The following is a 16686-nucleotide window of genomic DNA, read 5'->3' as shown; positions in this document are numbered from 1 at the left end:
CCTGAAATTACTGTCTTTTTAAGATTAATAATCCTGCAAATACCATTTCGCTGACACTGAAATATTCAAATGTGTAACTCTACATAAATACAGTACATCATTTGGACATCTGGAAAAATCATATCAGTCATGTGACACTTTGCCGGTTGACATCAACTCTTTTTTCAACATGAATTTTCATATCAGACAATTTCTTTTTATTTACTTTTTAATGAAGACCTTTATTCTATATGAAAAAGTCATGCATATATTTCACACTCTGCACACCATCATTTTTACTTACTAATGCCAGATATCAAATTACAGAATAATTTATCTCTCCTGATATTCACTTCATTAAACAGCACCTCCATCGCATTTTTGTTTTCTTTTTAACCATTTTTCTCATATAGTTTTTACCATCACATTTTAGCAAAAGATCAAAAATAGTGGGCATTTGTCATTTGCGGTGAGAATTGAAGACGCTGCACAATACCTGCGTGTCAAAGGGATTGAGATAGAGAAGCTGTTGTGCTGGAGCAACCCCACCCTCTCAGCTGCAGAGCTTGGAGTCCAGTGGTATGATAAGATCTTACAACTGGTAACTTCCTTGGCTGCAGTGGATGGACAGATCTTCTGTTGTGCTCTGATATGCCCTCCGCATTCCACAATGCATCTCTGTACCGCCTTCCTGGCCACTGAATCTTACTGAATCTTCACCCAGTCTGCCGGAACAGACTTTGCATGCTAGGGTGAGCAAGTCCCTAAACTCACTGAGGGTTTTAGACCCATCAGTTACCCTTACCATGGTTTTGCTGGACTGTCGAAGATGTTACCCAGGGTGTGGCCACTGTTACATGCAAAGGGCTACAGGGAGCTGAGTGTCAGGTGAGGACCAAAGTGGACAAACTACTCTGAAGAGCATGACATGTTCCCCTGCCAGAGGTACTACCCCTCCCTGACACCCCATATACCCCCATTCCTAAAAGGTGTATTATTCGGTGAATACAAGGTGAGGTAAGAAATTTCATCCATATGTACTCAATTTGATATTAATTGGAATGTAAATAAGAATGATGTATCAGGCCTTGTATAATAGGTTGTGGTTTTATAAATCTGATGTCTCCGTTACTACAAATTCTGCATTCATTTATAATCAATCACATTGGAAGTCTGCTTCATTATCTGAAGACCAGCTTCAGATTTCAGACCCACATGCGCCAAATGATTAACTCATTCCCAGTAATAACCTGTGCAAGAAACTTCCCACTTACCTATATATATCATTATTTGGCAGCTGTTGCAAATGTCAAAGTTTCTTGTGATGAAGTGGCCAGGTACATGACAGTTTTATGAATGAGGAAGAAAAGATGAAATCAGTTTACTTCTGTATGCATCAGTTTCTTTTAATTCTGCTTATGCAAATTCCCACCATGTATCCTTTGATTAAGGCTTGACGATACAGTGTTGCCTTGGGGAGAGTGAGATCCTATTCTGAATCTTGGCTCTTGGCTTTTATCACTTCATATTAGTGATCTTTTCATTTGCCACTGTTGTGCTTTGACTTGGTTATTAGGTGCATGGGACCTCTGAGAAGCTGGATAATAAAAAGTGTTGTACAAAAAAAATCTGGAACCGATTGTGTTCAAATTCATTGCTGGTATTTATCACTTAGCACATTTGGATTATGACTTCTAGTATTCTAGCATCTTAAGGTTTCAAAAATGAGAAACAGTATCCTTTTTGAAATTCTCTTTTTTTCTCAAGTTTTTTTTCTTCTGTGGAAAAAAGACTATTGTAAACCTTCAGAATCATAAATGTATTAAAATCTATGAAATGTAAGGGATTAGAACATGCAAGAATATGTATCTGAATTACATTAGATTTGATAGAAAATAAGACATAAGAAGGGGAACAAACACTAACCCACCTTAAAGGAACAGTCCACCGTACTTCCATAATGAAATATGCTCTTATCTGAATTGAGACGAGCTGCTCCGTACCTCTCCGAGCTTTGCGCGACCTCCCAGTCAGTCAGACGCAGTCAGACGCTGTCACTCCTGTTAGCAATGTAGCTAGGCTCAGTATGGCCAACGTTATTTTTGGGGGCTGTAGTTAGATGCGACCAAACTCTTCCGCGTTTTTCCTGTTTACATAGGTTTATATGACCAGTGATATGAAACAAGTTCAGTTACACAAATTGAAACGTAGCGATTTTCTATGTTATGGAAAGTCCGCACTATAATGACAGGCGTACTAACACCTTCTGCGTGCTTCGGCAGCGCATTGATATCTGAGAACATGCAAACTCCACAGAGAAAGGCCCCCATCGGCCACTGGGCTCAAACCTGCTAAATGCCATGTAATGTCATGTAATATACTGTATTAGGCAGCAAGTAAACAGTCAGTGCTCAAACTTGATGTGTTGGATGCAGAAAAAAATGGGCAAGTGTAAGGATCTGTGCGCCTTTGACAAGGGCCAAATTGTGATGGCTTGACTACTGGGTCAGAGCATCTCTAAAATGGCAGGTCTTGTAGGACGTTCCCGGTATAGAGTGGTTAGTACCTACGAAAAGTTGCTCAAGGAAGGTGGCCTGGTCTGATGGACCATGTTTTCTTTTACATCAAGTGGACAGCTGGGTGTGTGTGTGTTTGTGTGTGTGCATGGCTTACCTGGGGAAGTGCATGACACCTATAACCTATGCAGTGGTTAGTATCTACCAAAAGTGGTCCAAGGAAGGGCAACCAGAGAACCAGCAACAGGGTCATGGGTGCACAAAGCTTATTCATGTGTGTGGGGAGTGGAAGCCTGCCTGGTCCAATCCCACACAAGAGCTACTGTAACGCAAACTGATGAATGCTGGTTATGATAGAAAGGTGTCAGAACACACACTGCATCCCAGTTTGCTGCATACGTGGCTGCGTAACCACAGCCCGGTCAGAGTGGCCCAAAAAAGTCAACTTAAAGCTACTAGATACCCCCCCCCCCCCAAAAAAAAAGTTTTTCTTTCACCAAATGCATTATTGAGATACAGTTCCAACTTGCTATGAGAAAGGGAAGGTGATGCTCAACCTACTCTTTTATTTGACCTTTCTAGGTAAAAATAAGGCTTATTCTGTAGCAAGGACACTAAAGGACCTATTGTTATTCATCACATACTGACATGATTTTTAAGATTTAATAATTAGCTTCAATGCATGTGATCAGTGCTTATTTAATATTACATACTTCATAATAACTACACATTTTCAACAAATCTACAGTATCACCAAGGTCAAGAGAGACTACGTGTTGTAAATGACACTGTTGAGCATGGTGTCAAATTATTTCAAGATGGCATCATGTTATTCCCAAAAGATGAAGAAAAACAGATTGTGCTTGAACTTGTGCAAGCAAACTTAAAAGCAGCTCCTACACAGACAACAAGAAAATCAGCTATTGAGACATTACACCATGGTCAACCATGGTGTCATTTACAACGTGCATCAGAGTGAATCATCACTGTTTAATGTTATCATAAAATGAGTTGTTCATTTTCATGAAAAAATATTTAACATCATGCTTACTTAATGTGAATTGATGATACACAATGTTGCATTTGAAAAAAACGATGGAATAATAGTTGTGAACCATAGAATCGGACTTGGTTGGGCTGCTTTTGAAAAGAACAAAATTGCACTAACTTCAAAACGGACCCCATACCACATAAAATCAAGCCTCTACAACACCCATGTTCTTCCTGTAGTTTTATATGGACTAGAATGGGTCAACTGGACTTCTGCTGCACTACAGAAACTGGAAGTCTTTCAAAATCATGTAATGCGACTTATGACTAACACCAAACTCTCAGATCATGTCAGAATTGAAGATCTCAGACAAATAACCCAATTGCCACCAATCACCTCTGTCATCAAAAGTAAAGTACTCAAACTGTTTGGCCACATAAAATGAATGGATTGTGGCTTCAGCAAGATCTGTTTGGAAGGCATGATTAATGGAAAGAGAAACAGGGGTCAGCAACCTAAGAGATGGCGAGATAACATCACAGCATGGACAGGTCTTGATATAAATTCCCTGAACGCTCTTGCCAAAGATCAAGATCTGTGGAAGCAACTATCTCATCTTAGTGTGCATTCTGCCACAGGTGGAGATAGCAGTTAATGATGATTTGAAAAAAAAAAAAATGAAACGTTGGTTCACATTTAATACTGACATTGTTTAGATATAATTTTTGCATTAATCTGCAGTATTTAATCAGATATTGTGCCAGGAGTGCAAAGTTTAAATTTCACCTTTATTTTACTGTTAATAAATGTTTTAAAATGAGATGGTGTCTTGGTTTGTTGCTTGAATTTTATTTTTTGACATTCACACATGGGCCACCCCATTCGCCATGCTAGGCCCAGTCCACCACCGAAAGCATGTCCAGCATCAGAACTGGACCATGAAGCAATGGAAGACAGTGGCCTGGTCTGATGAATCATACTTTCTTTTACATCATATGGACAGTCAGGTGTGTCTGCATCACTTACCAAGATACACTATGGGTAGAAGGCAAGCCAGCAGAGGCAGTATGAAACTCTGGGCAATGTTCTGCTGGGAAACCTTGGGTCCTAGCATTCATCTGGATGCTTCTTTGATACGTACAGTACCACATACCTAAACATTGTTGTAGCCAAAGTACACCACTTCATGGCAATGGTATTCCCTAATGGCAGTGGCCTCTTTAATACACTCTGCAACACTGCAAAAATTGTTCAGGAATGGTTTGAGAAACATGACAAAAGAGTTCATGGTGTTGGCTTGTCCTCCAAATTCCCCAGATATCAACCTGATCAAACTTCTTGACAAATTAGTTCGGTCCATGGAGGCCCCACCTAACATCATCCAGGATTAAAAGGATCTGCTGCTAACCACAGCACACCTACAGAGGTCTAGTGGGGTCCATGTCTTAATGAGTCAGAGCTGTTTTTGTGGCACAAGAGGGACCTACACCATATTAGGCAGGTGGTTTTAATGTTATGGTTGTTATCACACAATGTTATCACACAGTGGGCACTAAATCTTTCTAATTATTCATATCTAAATTAGAAATAAATATAGTTAACTTGAATAATATCAATGACTTTATTTTATTGGAAAAAATTGAGATCTAATAAATCACTAACACTAATAAACACATACAGTGCAACCTACATTATTATTACAACTGATAATAGCACAATCTATCACACTAAATTGGTTAAGGTTCAAGGACAGCACAGTGGTGCATACATTCTCCTTGTGCCCACGTGGGTTTCCTCTGGGTGCTCCAGTTTCATTCCACAGTCCAAAGACATGGCTACATCTGGCTACTCTAAATTGTCCATGTGTGAATGTGAGTGTGAATGGTTGTTTGTCTCGGTGTGAGCCCTGTGATTGATTGGCGGCCTGCCCAGGATGTACCCTGCCTCTTGCCAAAAGTCAGGTGAGATTGGCTCCAGCTTTCCCCATAACCCTGACGGATAATGTGATGATTTTATATGCACATATGTAGTCACAAACCCACACACAAAAAGTGTATTATTCTAACTCCAGCACCTGCAGTGTTATCATATGTTGTAATGAGTTAGCTGTTATGTTCCTGTCTAGGGTCAGGAAATATAAACAAAAAAGGGGTTGGTAGTGAGGGCCTGGACTGGATGGATTAATCTACAAAAAAGTCATTTTTTTATATAAATCACGCATTCTGACATTGAACAAATCCTTAAATATGAAGTTTTGGAACCCTTGGAGAATTGCTTTTTAAATATTTTAAATATTTATTTTTATCTCAAAATTTTAGATATAGATAGATAGATAGATAGATAGATAGATAGATAGATAGATAGATAGATAGATAGATAGATAGATAGATAGATAGATTTTTTATGTTAAATTGCATACTTTTTGTTTTGTCTGGGTAAACTTTCAGTGTGTTTATTAAGGCTCAGAAAAACAGAACAGAACAGAACGTGTCCCACTTACTTCAGTTATGGATTTATTCGAATGTAAAAGTCTTAAAATGATTTAGATTAGCTCTTTTTTTATGAGGGTCAATAATTGTCTTGATTAGAGTCTAAAATTGGCCAATGCTATTAATCTGTTCAGTATGGGTTTAGCATGAAATATGTGTCTGGGAGATAAGATAAGATAAGATAAGATAAGATAAGATAAGATAAGATAAGATAAGATAAGATAAGATAAGATAAGATAAGATAAGATAAGATAAGATAAGATAAGATAAGATAAGATAAGATAAGATAAGATAAGATAAGATAAGATAAGATAAGATCAACTTTATTCATCCCATGGTGGGGAAAGTTACATGTTTCAGCAGCTCACAGATAGAAGAGAGTCAGGAATAGACAGTAACAAAAAAATAGAGTGCAATAAAAGTATTTTTTTTTAAAAACCCAATAGGAAAAAATGTATATATCTCTGTATAAAAAAAAAAGTTAGAAACAAAAGTTAAAACATGGGCCATGTATGTAATGTACATAACAAAATAAGAATTGAACTTAAATAAGAATAGTACTTCACCTGAAGTAGAAATATTGCACTAATAAAATACTGGCAACTGAAATATGGATAAATTACTGAGAAAGACTCACTCATTCACACTCAGTAACCACTTTATCCTCCTTGTCAAGGTTGCAGTGGATCTGGGGCCTATCCAAGGAGCGCTGGGCATGAGGTGAGAATTTCACCCTGGATGAGAGCCCAGTCCATCGCAGAGCACCATTCTCAGACACATTCACAAACTCATTCACACCTCTGCACAATTTATATCAAGTCAGTCGACCTACTGCCATGTTTTTCAGAGGGAGAGGAAACCAGAGAACCCAGACAAAACCCAGGCAAATATATATTTTGTATATATTATTTTATACTTTTATATATATTTTATAACTTCTCCCCTTTTATGTTGCACTGATCAAGGTCTGCACTTTAATTTAATTTCATTGTACATGTTACAATGACAATAAAGATTTATAATCTAAATTTCTAATCTAATCTAATCAAACAGAAGAACAACATGTGAAATTCTGCACAAACAGTTTAGGAACCTGAGCTTAGGATCACACCAAATTTCTACTGTGAGGGACACAGGACAAGAATCATTGAATTTATTTCATTTGCTTCTGCTCATTTTGTTAACATTTTTAATCAAGACAGCTTACAATCGTGGTAGGATATTGAGCACAAATTCTTGAAATTCTTAAAATTCTTGCTCAAGGACCCAACTGTGAACTCTCAAACTTCTGATAAGTTGTAGTAAGCATCCCACCAAGGTGATCAGGCCAATAGTTCAGCCTTTCTTTTCTGTAGAGTATCACGTTTTGGAACAGTAACTTGGCTAATGCAATGAACTCTGTTGTCCTTCCACATTTTCAGTTGATCTCGCTCTCTCTCTCTCTCTCTCTCTCTCTTTCTGAACTCCCACGTCTACAGTCTAATATCTTGATTAGGTTCTACACATATTTGCATCTCCTACTGAAAAGGTGTATTGAGAGATTGCTTATTGTACTTGTAGCCTTAAGCACAGTTGATTAAATGCACTGCTGTTGCAACAAAACAAGCAGGCAAATCATCACAAGAAAAGTGCACTGAGGGTCCTTCTGTCAGCATAAATGCAAATGTTTCCATTTAATGTCTCCTAGCCTTCCAGCAGTCTCATATTAATGAGTGAAATTATAACTGCAAATCAGAAAAACAATTGGGACAAAATGCTGAAATTGAAATTCAAACTGAAACAATGATTAATAAATAATCTTTGACTCGTATTGCCCTCAAAACAACACAACAGCACATTATGTGATATTTTGCCTCATGAATTTTATTGGGTTGTTTTGTTTGTTTGTTTGTTTGTTTGTTTCAAAATAAACATATTTCAATTTTGATTATTGCAACACATTTCAAAAACAGTTGGGGGGGGGGAAGAATTTGCCACTTTATACTGTTGCCATTCCTTCTCACAACACTTAAAAGATGTTTAGGGAGAGAAGACACCAAGTTATAAAGCATTTCAGTTTTTCTTTTTTGTCCCATTATTCCTGCAAACAGGTCTTAATGTATGCAACATTACAGGGTAATTGTCATACATTTTGTTTCAAAATTCGCCAAACATTCTCAACTGGGGACAGAGGGGACGGGCACCTTCTTCTTCTACAGCCATGCCTTTGTAATGTGTGTAGAATGTGGTTTTGCATTGTCTTGTTGAAATATCCCTGAGAAAGATGTCATCCTGAAGGCAGCATATGTTGCTCCAAAATCTCACTGTACTTTTCTGCATTAATGCTCTATCACAGAAGTGTAAATTACCTTTGCAAAGAGCACTGACACAACCCCATACCACGACAGACCCTGGCTTTTGGACTTGTTGCTGGTAACAGTCTGGATGGTCTTTTTTTCTTTGGTCCAGAGCACACGGTGTCCAGTTCTTACAACCCCGATTCCAAAAAAGTTGGGACAAAGTACAAATTGTAAATAAAAACGGAATGCAATAATTTACAAATCTCAAAAACTGATATTGTATTCACAATAGAACATAGACATCATATCAAATGTCGAAAGTGAGACATTTTGAAATTTCATGCCAAATATTGGCTCATTTGAAATTTCATGACAGCAACACATCTCAAAAAAGTTGGGACAGGGGCAATAAGAGGCTGGAAAAGTTAAAGGTACAAAAAAGGAACAGCTGGAGGACCAAATTGCAACTCATTAGGTCAATTGGCAATAGGTCATTAACATGACTGGGTATAAAAAGAGCATCTTGGAGGGGCAGCGGCTCTCAGAAGTAAAGATGGGAAGAGGATCACCAATCCCCCTAATTCTGCACCGACAAATAGTGGAGCAATATCAGAAAGGAGTTTGACAGTGTAAAATTGCAAAGAGTTTGAACATATCATCATCTACAGTGCATAATATCATCAAAAGATTCAGAGAATCTGGAAGAATCTCTGTGCGTAAGGGTCAAGGCCAGAAAATCATACTGGGTGCCCGTGATCTTCGGGCCCTTAGACGACACTGCATCACATGCAGGCATGCTTCTGTATTAGAAATCACAAAATGGGCTCAGGAATATTTCCAGAGAACATTATCTGTGAACACAATTCACCATGCCATCCGCCGTTGCCAGCTAAAACTCTATAGTTCAAAGAAGAAGCTGTATCTAAACATGATTCCGAAGCGCAGACATCTTCTCTGGGCCAAGGCTCATTTAAAATGGACTGTGGCAAAGTGGAAAACTGTTCTGTGGTCAGACGAATCAAAATTTGAAGTTCTTTATGGAAATCAGGGACGCCGTGCCATTCGGACTAAAGAGGAGAAGGACGACCCAAGTTGTTATCAGCGCTCAGTTCAGAAGCCTGCATCTCTGATGGTATGGGGTTGCATTAGTGCGTGTGGCATGGGCAGCTTACACATCTGGAAAGACACCATCAATGCTGAAAGGTATATCCAGGTTCTAGAGCAACATATGCTCCCATCCAGATGACATCTCTTTCAGGGAAGACCTTGCATTTTCCAACATGACAATGCCAAACCACATACTGCATCAATTACAGCATCATGGCTGCGTAGAAGAAGGGTCCGGGTACTGAACTGGCCAGGCTGCAGTCCAGATCTTTCACCCATAGAAAACATTTGGCGCATCATAAAACGGAAGATATGACAAAAAAGACCTAACTAGAATCCTACATTAGACAAGAATGGGTTAACATTCCTATCCCTAAACTTGAGCAACTTGTCTCCTCAGTCCCCAGACGTTTACAGACTGTTGTAAAGAGAAAAGGGGATGTCTCACAGTGGTAAACATGGCCTTGTCCCAACTTTTTTGAGATGTGTTGTTGTCATGAAATCTAAAATCACCTAATTTTTATCTTTAAATGATACATTTTCTCAGTTTAAACATTTGATATGTCATCTATGTTCTATTCTGAATAAAATATGGAATTTTGAAACTTCCACATCATTGCATTCCGTTTTTATTTACAATTTGTAGTTTGTCCCAACTTTTTTGGAATCGGGGTTGTACAAAAAAGACCCGGAATACTGATGCGTCTAACTACAATAGACGTTTCCACTGTATGATGGTCCATTCCAGATGCCTCCGAGCCCAGAGAAGTCAACGGTGCTTCTGGACACAGTTAATATAAGGCTTCCTTTTTGCACAGTAAAGTTTTAACTGGCATTTGTGGATGTAATGCTGTATTGTAGTGCTTGGCAAAGGTTTGCCAAAGTAATCCCAAGTCCATGTGGTTATATCAGCAATAGATAATTGATGGTTCTTGATGCAGTGCCATCTAAGGGATCGGAGATCACAGGTGTTCAGCTTAGACTTGTGCTCTTGCCCTTTACACACCGAAATTCCTCCCAGTTCTTTGAATGGTTTAATGATATTGTGCACCATAGAAGGTGAAATGACCAAATCCCTTCCCATCTTTCTTTGAGGACATTTCAATAATTTTCTCTCACATTTGTTGGCACACTGGAGATCCTCGGCTCATCTTTGCTCCTCGAAGACTACGCCTTTCCCGGATACTGATTTTGTACCAAATTATGATTTCAATCTCCTGTTGACGTCACCTGTTTCAAATCACATCATTAGTTAATCATTTTATCTCATTACTAGCCCCAAATTGTCCATGCCTCAACTTTTTTTGGAATGTGTTGCAGGCCTGAAATGTAGGAATGGATATATGAAATGCAGTTGACCACAATGTGAAATATCTTGGGTTCATAACTGCCTGCAAAAAGAAAGCATTGATTTGCCTTTTCCATACCATCCCAACTTTTTTTTTCTACTTTGGGGGTGTAAAATAATGCAAAAGCACCAGGGCTTGGGTTGTCAGGACCTGTAACTGAATCTCTGAACCTTGCTGTAGATTTGCCACATTGATGGGGGAATATTGCTTGTAATATAAGAAAGCTTATTCTACTCACTCTGATATATTTTGTTTGCAGCACGTTATTCAATCTAATAAGACAAATTAAACAGAATGCATTGACTTTTCATGAATATAATGCATGTACAGTACATGTTGATCTAATGAAAAGATTGTAACCATAAGAGTACATTTTAAAAGTAAAGTTTTTACCATGGTGACTTTTATTTGTTAGTTAGTTAGTTAGTTAGTTAGTTAGTTAGTTAGTTAGTTAGTTAGTTAGTTAGTTAGTTAGTTAGTTAGTTAGTTAGTTAGTTTGATCACAAGAGAAAGCATTCTGGCATTAGTAAAAACATTTAAATGTCCTGAAATACAACTGCAAATATAATGCTAGCTGCATTATATTCACTCCAGATCTTCCATAGTTCTTCACCTGCAATCACTGGCACGATCAATCAGACCTTCTTCCTCATCTTTTCAGATACTCTGCCAATTAGACATTCATTTAATCAGTAACTCATCTCCTATTACAGACTACCCCATAGTCTAGTCTCACACCAGAATTAAATGCATGACTGATTATTCATTTCCAAATAGAAGTCTGATACTCTGAGACTCACAGTCGATCATGTTGGTATTCTTTTTTGTTTTGTTTTTTTTTTTTAATAAGGATTTTCCAGTAGACTAACTTGCATCATAATACCCAGTGTTTGTTCACAATTCCTTCAGGTTCAGATTATGAAAGGGCAGTCAAGCAGTCAAGCATTCAAGGAGTCCCGATTTTCAGGATTACTAATATTATAAGTTAATACCATTACTTAATGATTTAGGCCTCAAGATTATTCCAGATTTGAGTAAAGCTTGGTTTTAGCAAACCTGATCAGTTATGATTATCTTGGTGGCCACGTTATATAAAAATTAATTCAGTCTATGGCACCCACTCCTGGGTCTTAATGTCTACACTGTGCTGCCACTGTGCATTGCACTGAAGAATCAGCAAGCAAGAGAGTAATACGTAAAGATAAAACTTTGAACAAACAGAAGCTAGAGGTTAAGAAACTGAAATCAGCTTCAGTGGAACTTGTTGGATGGTGCAGCCCAAACGTATAAGGTCCCACAGTATTTTAAAAGTATTTCAGGGAAAGTGCCAACGTCTTACCCCCATCTGGCAACTTCATCTGCAAACTGTCTAGTTTTTCTCTGTCTCTGCTGAAAGAACAAACATCAATTTAACTTCAGTTGCCACTTTATCCTGGTTGCTAAGGATCTGGTGCCAGAAACCCCTGAAAACATGAGGCAGAAACAGACTCTGGATGGAATACCATGTATACACATTCACAACTAAAGGAAATTTAAAATACCAGCATGTTTTGGACAGCAGGAGGAACCAAAGAACCTCGGGATTAAGCCAGGGGGCCTGGAGCTGTGAGGAGGTGATGCTACCCACTGAGGCACAGTGTAACCCTGGTAACAAACCTTATTTTTTTAAAGCTTAAGTTGGGAGACTTTATTTGTGTTGTGAGGCAGTGCACTGACACACCTTAGCCTTGTTTTATTAAAGCAAATGTTTTAAAAGCTGGCGCATTAATATAGAATTCAAGTGTTGCAATGCAGTCATATATATATATATATATATATATATATATATATATATATATCAAGGCACAGCATATATTGTGCTTCAGCCACCCCCTTCTTTGGAGGACCATTGAAACTTTGTGGATACTGATAGATATTTGATCATCTATAGCCTCTAATGGAGAGGGAAATACTACATGAATTTACATTTGAAGGTGAGTGGTGGATGTAGGGGTAACAGATATGACAGCAGATATTGCAGTGTACAACCCAATTCCAAAAAAGTTGGGATGCTGGGTAAAACATAAATTAAAACAGAATGCAATGATTTGCGAATCATGGAAACAATATATTTCATTGAAAACAGTCCAAAGACAACATATCAAAGGTTAAAACTGAAAAATTGTATTGTGTTTGAAAAATATATATATGCTTATTTTGAATTTGATGCTAGCAAATTCAAACAAGTTTCAAAAAAGTTGGGACAGGGGCATGTTTACCACTGTGTTGCATAACCTCTTCTTTTAATAACACTGAAAACATTTGGGAAATGTGGAGACCAATTGCTGGAGTTTGAAAGTGAAATGTCCCATTCTTGTGTGATATACAGTTTCAACTGTTGCTCAAAAGTTCAGGGTCTACTTGGTTGTATTTTGTGCCTTCCTTATGCAACAAATGTTTTCAAAGGTCTAGACTGCAGGCAGGCCAGTTTAGCACTTGGACTCTTTTGCTACAGAGTCATGTAGTTGCAATATGTGCAGTATGCTGTTTGGCATATATAAAATCAGCATATACGGTGTTTTCTGAGATGCTCGATCTCGGCCATGTGCACTAATGCCCCCAATACCATATCACAGATGCTGGCTTTTGAACTGGGCACTAATAACAAGCCAGATGGTCACTCTTCTCTTTCGCCTAGAGGACACTGTGTCCATGATTTACAAAAAGAATTTAAAATTTCGATTTGTCAGACCACAGGACAGTTTTCCACTTTGCCTCAGTCCACTGTAAATGAGCTTGGGCCCAGAGAAGACAGCTGTGTTTCTGAATATTGTTTATAGATCAGTTTTAACTTGCATTTGTGGATGCAGTGACGAATTGTGTTCACAGACAATGGTTTTCTAAAGTGTTCCTGAGCTCACACAGTGATTTCCACTACAGAATCATCTCATCTCATCTCATCTCATTATCTCTAGCCGCTTTATCCTTCTACAGGGTCGCAGGCAAGCTGGAGCCTATCCCAGCTGACTACGGGCGAAAGGCGGGGTACACCCTGGACAAGTCGCCAGGTCATCACAGGGCTGACACATAGACACAGACAACCATTCACACACATTCACACCTACGGTCAATTTAGAGTCACCAGTTAACCTAACCTGCATGTCTTTGGACTGTGGGGGAAACCGGAGTACCCGGAGGAAACCCACGCGGACACGGGGAGAACATGCAAACTCCACACAGAAAGGCCCTCGCCGGCCCCGGGGCTCGAACCCAGGACCTTCTTGCTGTGAGGCGACAGCGCTAACCACTACACCACCGTGCCGCCCTACTACAGAATCATTTCTGTTTTTAATGCAATGCTGTCTGAGGGCCCAAAGATCACAGGCATCCAATCTCTTAATGAGATTAAGTACCAGAGCTGATGTGATCCCCATATTCTTTGCAATTTTACATTGAGGAATGTTATTCTTAAATTGTTTCAATATAATTGTTACATGCAGTCTTTCACAGAGCAGTGAACCCCTCTCCATCTTTATTTTTGAGAGACTCAGCCTCTCTGGAATGCTCTTTCTATAGGCAATCATGGTACTGACCTTCTGCCAATTAACCTAATTTAAAAAAAAAACTACACAACTTTTCCAGTCTTTTGTAACTTTTTTGAAATGCATACTTGCCAATTCTACTGATTCATGCGGTTGTCTACTGATTTTGACGGGTGCATACCGCCAACCGATTTTAGTTCTAAAAATACTGCATTACAAAATAATCAGAGAACACTGTTGGATTTGCTCTTTTGACCTAACTTCAGCTATTTTTGGCACAGGGGATACAAGTATACAGCATCAAATAGTCATTTTAAGTAAAGCCGAGAGCCAATGGAATGGCATGATAATGATGTTGAATTTAAATTGTATTGCTCTCTCGCACCATTCCTTTGGTTCTCATTATGGTTCTAGCCAATCAGCAATGAGGTCAAATACTACATCAAATCGAGCCAGTCTTTGGAAAACCAAACACTCTGGTGATCGCGAACAATGAAAACTTCAAAGAAAAAAAGATTTGCTATGAGAAGTTCATGGCGACTTGGTCATCAGATCATCCAACATCAAAGCATCAAGGCAAGGTGAGAAGCATGCATTTTGTAAAGTATGTCAGTCTGATTTCTCAATCAATGTTCCTCAAATGACCTGGCGACTTGTCCAGGGTGTACCCCGCCTTTCGCCTGTAGTCAGCTGGGATAGGCTCCAGCTTGCCTGCAACCCTGTAGAACAGGATAAAGCGGCTAGAGAGAATGAGATGAGATGTTCCTCAAATATGGCACTCAGAATGCAGGAGAATGCACCATTTTACACTTTTTTTTTTCAAAAATTTTCCATGGGGGCATGGAACACCCCCCACCCCCACCAAAGGGTGTGACTGTGTCATGCAATCTGATTTACCACTTTTCATTCTCTGGGGGTTGGCAAGTATGGAAACATTTGGCTGACGGTCATTCAAAATGAGCATATATTTTTCAAAAAAAACAATAATATTTCTCAGTTTCAACATTTCACATGTTGTCTTTGTACTAGTTTCAATTAAATATAGGGTTCCCATGATTTGCCATTCATAGCATTTTGTTTTTATTTACATTTTAGAGTGTTCCAACTTTTATTGAACTGGGGTTGTACATAAGACAGATAGCTGTACAAAGGAAATGATACATATTGGGATGGAGGGAATGAAAGAGAGCAAGAAAGGAAAATATAGTACAGTGATTGTAATAACAATTGAAATAACCAAAATGTACAACACCATCTTTCTGGTTTCTTTGTATAGTACTGCATGTGTGTGTAAATTTGTTTCATGAGCTTATAAATATTATGCAAGTTGCACCTTTGGCCATCTGAGAGAATTAGGTTAGAGTGGAATGTCAGGGCCACTAAAACTAATATCCTGGTGACAAAGCACAACAAAACATTACACACACCTCATTAACGTATCTCACTTAGGCCAAATTAGCCGACTGTAATATAAATGGCAAACAGGTACAAATGTCTAAGAATGTACAGCAATATTGGTTTTAATATTAGTGTTTTCCTTCATGCAATAAGCTGAAGTCTCCTGCTTTATAGCATCATAGCAGACATTTTACTGCGTATAAGTTATGATCATTAGCTATTTCACAGGGTTACTGTCAGCAGATAACCTCTCTACAGATAAACAGTTCTGCACATTTATTTGAAAAATTCAATGTGGGGAGTTAATGCACCCTTCATAAAATTGTATGAGTATGATAACTATGTGCCAGGGAACCATGTACCCTCTTGGTAGCGCATCTCACGTATTTTACCAAACTACAGCTCGATGAAAAACTTAGTCTAACTCTTCTTGTGCATTGAAAAACCTTCCCAGCCTTGGCCTGCTACTCAGCAGATACTGCATAGGAGGATCAAGACTAGTATTCCAGTTTCTAAGCTCAGTTCCCAGTTTCACAGAGTAGATCTGATATGAATTTTGAATGAACAAGAATTCCACACACTGTAGTGATATAACATTAATATCACTCAATAACAGGTCAGCTCCATAACAGGTCGAACTCTCCATCAAAGTCATGGGTTCAGTCGACTGACTGTGCGTATTGACTGTATTCTGAGTTATCATACCCAGCAGGTGGGTCTATACTTTTGCCTCAGTCTACCGGTATAGACCGTACTGCATAAGTAACAAGTCCTTGAATTTCCAATGATGGCGCTTGGAAGATAAAGAAAAAGCTCAAACAAGTACTTGCTTTTGAGTAAAATTCAGAAAGTAAATCACCTGCATTTATGGGAATTGATCTGTGTTACTAGCAAGTAATGAGGCAATCAACAATTATCAACTGATGATGCATGCATGAACCATTTATTTATTTTTCCTCATTAGTGAGCTACTGATAGTCATGTATTTCATAATGTTTTTCATTTTCAGAAATTGTTTTCAATAGCACATTAGTAACACCAACACATTTGTCATTCT

Source organism: Neoarius graeffei, chromosome 27 (assembly GCF_027579695.1).
Source record: "Neoarius graeffei isolate fNeoGra1 chromosome 27, fNeoGra1.pri, whole genome shotgun sequence".
NCBI lineage: Eukaryota > Metazoa > Chordata > Actinopteri > Siluriformes > Ariidae > Neoarius > Neoarius graeffei.
This window is presented reverse-complemented; position numbering follows the sequence as displayed.